Consider the following 7,236-nt stretch of genomic DNA (forward strand, 5'->3'; position numbering starts at 1 on the left):
TATTCTCCATGTTCTGGTGCTTGAGGATTGTTCCTTTGTCTGCCGAAACCTGCTCCTGCATTCAGAATCTTCATGTCCGAAGTTATTACAAATAGGGCATTCAATTTCATTTTCAAGGGCCGAAAAGTTATTATAGGTCCTTTTCGTAATTCTAGTCATACTTCTTTGTTTTTGAGCTTCTCTAGTCATGATTGTCTTATAGGTAACACATTGAGTTGCTTTGTGACCAGAGTTATGGCAAGAGAAACATTGGCCATTGAAGAAACTTCTGCGATTATTAAACCTACCAACCATATGATTGTAGTTTCTATTGTCATCCATTCTTGAGGCAAATTGAGAAGATCTTACCTGTGGCTGATTGTAGCTTTTGTTCACCCTTAAGGTGGATTGCCCCTGATTTACCTGGTAGTCTTTGTTTATTCTTGATGTAATTCGTCCCTGTTTTACCTGGTGATCTCCATTGGGCTTTTGCACATTCCTCCTTGCTGCATCGAGATAACTCTTTGAGGTGGATGCTTCAGATGCTTCACCATTATACCCCAGACCTGTCTTGATTAGTGGAGAACGTTGTACATTGATAATCTCATCCAGAGTTTCAGATCCTTTAACAAATTTAAGATTAAGAGCCTTTGTTTTCTCAATTTCTTTTCTAAGGCCAACAATTTCACATTCTAACTTCTCAAGAAATTTTTCTTTTTCATCAAGTTGGAATTGCAAAGTCTCAATGGTCACATTCTTCTCTTCTAAACATACTTTGAGTCTAGAAATTTCTTCATAAAAACCATCTACATCTATAGCATCCATGTAATCATCATCTTCAAAAGCCATTAAAAGTTTATAGTTATTACCTCGTTCATCTTCATCACTATTTGAAAGACCATCACTATCTTCATGAGTGTAGTAACTTTTCTTAGTTGCATTCTGTTTCTTGTTCCATCTAACAGGTTCCTTCCCTTTATCCTTATGAGGACATTTGGCAGCATAGTGACCGACTCTCCCACAAGCAAAGCATTTGAAGGGTAACTTACCTCTGAATCTTCCAGTACCCCATTGAAGATTCTTGACAAAATTTGATTCTTCTTCCTCTTCTGATGCATGTCCTAACTCATAGTAGTCTCCTTTGCCTGAAGCCTTGAAAGCTGCTTCTCTCCTGTCTGATGGTCCTCCTTTCCTCATTTCATAAGCAGTTAGAATACCGTATAGCTGTGACATGGTAAGATTTCGTAGATTCTCCTTTTCCTCTATTGCAGAAACTTTAGATTCAAACCTAGGGGACAAAGATCTTAGAACTTTTTCAACCACAACAGCCTCTTTTATTTCTTCACCCAAGTTTTTCATACAATTAACAATCTCATCTACGCGAAGGAAATAGTTAGCCACGCTTTCATCATTGTGCATTCTGAGATTTTCATACTGAATCCTGAGGGTTTGAAGTTTTGCTCGTTTTACCTGTTTATCTCCTTCGTAGCTCAGAACAATCTTGTCCCATATTTCTTTTGCGGATTTATACTGCATAACCTTCACAAATTCTGATTGAGATAGGGGCATTTGTTTCATATTTCTTCCTCTCAGCCGGATCTGTAGGAGTTGCTGATGGAAAAGTGTACCTTGTATCTATGATATCCCAGACTTCTGTACCAAGAGATTGAAGATAGGCAGTAACTCTTACCTTCCAATATACGAAGTTTGTCCCATTAAAGATCGGTGGCCTAACAGATGCTTCTCTCTCGTAGTTGCTCATGATGATGGATCTTCCTTCAAGCGATTGAGCTCCTTCAGAAGGACCTGGCTCTGATACCAATTGTTGGAAATAATACTGAGAGGGGGGGTGAATCAGTATTATTAAGCCAAATATTCCCTTTTTAAAATTCAGAAGATATACGCTACTTCAGTTAGTTAAACCCGCATATATACACAATTATGTAGAATGAAACCCGCGTATACAATGCAAACTTATAATTTACTTTATCTTTCAGATCTTGATTATTAATATGTGTATCTGAGTGAAATAAACAGTAGCCAGACCAATAAAAGCAGAACAGAAGACAGTCACACACAAGAACACAAGATATAAGGTGGAAACCCAATGTGAGTGAAAACCACCTGCTGCAATTCGTCTCTATCTTCTTTTAATTAGAAACTTCTTTTTACAATGTACTGGTGCAATCCTTTATCAGTACGCAGGCTACAACCTGCAGAGAGCTACAACCCTCTCTCGTTTTCCAGCTTCTCCTAGAAGGGAGCTACAACCCCCTTAGCTCTTGTACTAGCCAAGATACTAGTACGTAGGTGCTAGCCTAATGAAGGCTACAACTTTCTCTTTCTTCCAGGGACCACGTTTCATAAATTTTCAGACTGGATCCATGAACATCAATCAATCATCAAAATTTTTGCTTTACCCAAACTCCTTTTCAACCGAACAAACTGATTCACAATTAAAACTTCTCTGATAGTTGTACCCAGAACACAGTAATAGTGACCATATACCAAATTCTGAACCCAAAACACTGCAGCAACAAACAGAGGGAGCTAGATCACAATAAAATACATATACGCTACTTAAACAACCTGAAACGTACGTGTATACGCTCCTGTATGTGGAGCAACCTGCGTATATGCCGTTTTCCTTTGTTGAACCTGCGTGTATACGCGTCTTCGCTTCACTGAACCTGCGTACAGATCTATAAAGGATAATTTGCTATTTCAAACAATCAAATACAAGTTAACCCAGATTATCAGATTTATAGATCAAGCGTGCGCCTTACAGAACAGATCAAGATCATACAGATATACTATCATTCAAGCCTTAAAGATTATGACCCATCAATAGATCTTATCCTTCTTTATGCGCTTAGGTTCTTCCTTCATTCAGATCCAGATCTGCACCATAACCCCAATCACAAAAGTTTCAGATCTAGCACAGGTTAGATATTCAATTGATTCCAAAGATGCTTTGCCAAATGATCTCCTCCCTCTTTTATAGTCTTAGGCCTTTCTCAATACCACGATCCAAAACCATAATAACACAATACCATACTTGGGGGCAACACTTCTGACGAGATACCATGGTCCAAAACCTTAGGTTCAAATACCAAGGACTAACTACCACGAATCAAAGGTAAGTTTTCCAACATATATGCACTTTTCCTTGCATGAAAGTGTGTGTATAGGCATACGCGCTTTAGAAACATCCAACCCGCGTGTATACGCGACTTTGTCTAAATGAACCTGCGTATATGACTTTTCCTTCATTCTGAAAGCCTGAACTGAGATCTGTCACCAGATAGAGTTGCCATCAAGGACAACACCTATGCCATAGCTCCAATCCTATACCATAATGCCAACACAAAGGTCTTCAAAACTGATCCAATGTCTGTCCAAAAACTAACCCAAGGTCTCCTCAAAAATTTATCCAAAGCCTACTCCAAATAAGGTTAAAAAATCAGGCCCAAATATACCTCTTTGCTTCAGAACCCAAGCTGTGACAAGAAGCCAAAACCTTGTCTCAAATTGAAATACCATAGGCCACAAAAGGGGGCCAAAGTTCTGGCCTCGGCATCGAATTTCATAGGCCTTAGAATTTGTTTTTCCACAGGGCTGAAATTCACATAAAGGGGCCCAACTCTTGTCTGTTGTAGGCCTAAAAGAGGCCAAAATTCTGAGCTATAGATAGGCAGAAATTCCTCCAATGCCTGGCCAAATTTAGGACTAGATATGTGCTAGAGTTAACACAAGTTCTGTCCTCCAAGGATAGCTCAAAAGGAAACCTCAAAATCTGATCAACACTGAACAATGTCACTATAAAGCTTAAACCATAACCCAAAACCCAAAGAAACCAGAAACCAAAACCAGTGCTTCTTCTTCACTTCACAAGGTTCATGAGATATGAGCCTATCTGCCAGAAATAGATATATTTCAACTTAAAAATTTAATTTCTCTTCAACAAGTTAGGAGGCATGCAAATACTCGTTGGAAAGGGCTTAAACTCCTATTTAAGACTATGCAATTTTCTTCTTCAACTAGACATCCCTTTGGCATTAATAACAATTAATTGATCAACAATATGTTAGGATAACATGCTAAAGGGATATCAGAGGCTATTGCCAATTAAATGTTTTTTCACCATAGTAGACGAGAAGGCCGATCAAGTAAACACACTTGCCCCACAAGCAATCAACTATTATGGTTAGTAGGAGGGCCATTACCCCTCTGGCCACCCCATTGATATAAAGAGCATAGTATATTCAGGCTTATATGCTATCATAAACATATCCTCACAAATGATGTAGCGTAGGATACTTTTTAGTATAGGTCAGTGGAGGTCTTTATAGTCATAGAAACAATTCCATGGAACCATGTAGGGATAGCATGGGAAAGGGGATAGCATAGAAACGAATTTAGAATTATTACTTTTGGGCCACACAAAGGAGGAGAGTAGAAGGCAAGCAAGCAAGCATACCTACACCTTTTCAAAGAAGAATTTAACATTTTTGTGGAAGATGATATAGACCCAACATTGCAACATTCATTTGGTTATCATTGAAAAACTCAGGTTTCTAAGAGATATTGAAAAGCAGATGAGAGTGACTATATATCTTGTTTCAACATCCAGCAGCACTTGATTGGTCAAAACAAACAGTCAATTTTAGTGAAAGTGCACTTTTCCATAGGCAATTAAAGAAACCTCGAGCAAATGGCCAAAAGGTCCATGGACCATAAATTATCAAAATTCCATCTGCATAGTGCAGAGTCAACTCCTTTTTCATGTCATTTAACTTATGACCTATTTAAAAACTAAGAGAGAATAAAAACCAAACCCAAAAATAATTAACACGAAGCAATAGGATCCAGCCCAAATTTGAGCTAAAATCAGATGAGAACCATCCAAGAAACACAGGAGCACATCGCCCAAGATACCCAAGATATCCTAGAGTCTCTTTCTCCTTTTGAACAAAATACTATCTCCTACTCCAAGAAAATTAGATTCTGTTTTGCATGTATGGACAGATTTGGGTACAAGCAGTCCACAGTCTCCTTCGAACCCACCTGTGTCAAAGAGGTATAAATTAAAATTTGGCAATGCTTCTAGTGCAAACTCAGGTGAGCGTACTGGTGGTGATATCAACAGAAATAATGAAGACCAAAAATAATTTTCAATTATCTGAAATTCAAATGGGAAGGCAACAGATAACCGAACAGAAATGATTGCATGGTCAAGGGAAATAATATTTGCAGATCCAATATTCTCTGTTCAATAGTAATTGAAGGATATTTCGAAACTATAGTTTATATATTGAATGAAACAGCATCCAGTAAAGATTGCTTCCCCTGAAATAAAGTAAACTGGATCAAAGGTCTAGCAATAGAAATAGACTTCTCTACAGAAGGAGTAGAAAGATTACCACTTCATTTGCAAACCAAGCAACAGAACTATAGTATCAAAGGTCTAGCAATAGAAATAGACTTCTCTACAGAAGGAGTAGAAAGATTACCACTTCATTTGGAAACCAAGCAACAGAACTATAGTCTGCTCTAGCAAGTTCTAAACTGGATAGGAAACCCAGTGTAGTAAACGAACATACCCTTCAGCTGACAAGGGTGACATTGATTGTCTGCAGCCTCATTCAGAGACTCAGGAGCTTGACAACTGGTGGGATCAGAGATGCCATGAACAAGAAATTCAAAATAGATTTATGGATCATTACTGGTATCATGAAAATGGTTTTTGTAGCCTGGGCGGGCCAGTGCTGCACCTGAAACGTGAGGATCTTTGCACTGAAAACCTCATGTGCTCAATGAAAAACAAAAGGGATAAGAGATGTTATGCATCTATTAACAAAACGATTACAAGTCTTATCTACTATAGCTTGCATGGAGTGCCAGCTTACTGTATGGTCTAATATCTGCACTATTTATTTACAGGTAGCTTTTATGATGATAAATATAGGATCAAAGCCTGTAAAGAGATCAGAAAACAAAACCAGTCTCTCAACCTGCTTCAAATGCTTTGTTTGTCATGGAACTTCTGTTTCAGGATCAAGGAAGTTCTGCAATTCTGAAGCCAGGAATATGGAGTATATAAAACGGAGGGAGAACCCCAGACATGGGCACAACCTGAACCAAAATCCTGATGGATTGATGTATGTACTATACCGGTACCAGATTGTCTGTCTGATTTAGATATAGATCTTTCTAGCTGCGCAAAAAAATGAACTAAGAGAAAAAAAAACAACAAAACAAAAGTATAAGAAAATTACATCGAACGAGCTAGTCTCAACAGCCCAGTATTCCTTCGTGATCAACTTCAAAGCTTTACAATGATTGGACTGTACTTACAACCTACGTATTACCATAAGCAAATCTAATATTGAAATATGATCAGGTAAGGCAGCCAAGTTGATATCAACTGCATAAAATACCTATCAAGGTATCTCGATGTAGAGGAATCAGCTGTTACCTTGAAAGTGACACTTTCGAATATATGTAAGATTAGACAACCGTGCACTTAATTGAATGTTTTATGATATCATGCATAGATCCAGCCAAATAGAGAACCTTAAATAATGTTGAATTCGAACACAGTTTAGGAATTCATACCTGGAATAGGATGTCTCTATAATGGAGTCCCGACTTCCTGTGCTTGCTTGCGCTGTCCATCCAGTTTTACTCAAATATTTCTCCTGAAAAAATGCTTACAGCCATGCTTATGATGCGTGCTATCTCAAAACAAGGAAACTTGTGCTCCTATCATGCATCCTATAGCTATTTTCTGACTGCATCCTGCTCTTCCTCATCCTCCTTGTTTTCTCAGAGTCGATATACCAGGATCAGCAGATACACCGTTGGCACCATCCGAAGAAACACACTGAAGCTCCTTTGACCTCCTCCGCCTACGTTTATTCCTCCTCGTCCTTCTATGTTCCAAATAGGATTCGGCTAAACATCTTCACTTTCCTCCAGCTTGTTAACCTTCATAAACGACGTTTCTACTGCCTGTAAACCCTAGATCTTTCTTTCTAACCTCTGGGTCTTCCAACCATTTTTCCGGAGCCTATGTACGATGCTCCTGCGATTTTGTCAACCCTTGTTGCTCTCAATAACACCTGATTAAGATTCCTCTTCAACTGAACTATTCCGAACAACATCTATGTAGCCATTTTCTCTCCAAACTTTAAGCCTCTCTCCAAATTTGAATTCAGAATATGTGGAAAAATTCGAAGAGCAAATGACCTCATG

The 7,236-nt window shown here is 38.5% G+C and overlaps 1 long non-coding RNA gene across 1 annotated transcript in view; it reads right to left on the bottom strand.

Moving 5' to 3' along the window:
- Positions 1-6,822, bottom strand: part of LOC149216042 (uncharacterized) — a 39,219-nt gene extending 32,397 nt beyond the window's left edge. Inside the window, exon 1 of the long non-coding RNA XR_016251063.1 lies at positions 6,598-6,822. This is a non-coding gene — a long non-coding RNA (uncharacterized LOC149216042). The remainder of the gene's footprint in view (positions 1-6,597) is intronic.
- Positions 6,823-7,236: the final 414 nt, after the last annotated feature.

Source organism: Pinus tabuliformis, chromosome 1_1 (assembly GCF_031772625.1).
Source record: "Pinus tabuliformis cultivar Carrire ecotype Pingquan chromosome 1_1, CPIR1, whole genome shotgun sequence".
NCBI classification, from domain to species: domain Eukaryota; kingdom Viridiplantae; phylum Streptophyta; class Pinopsida; order Pinales; family Pinaceae; genus Pinus; species Pinus tabuliformis.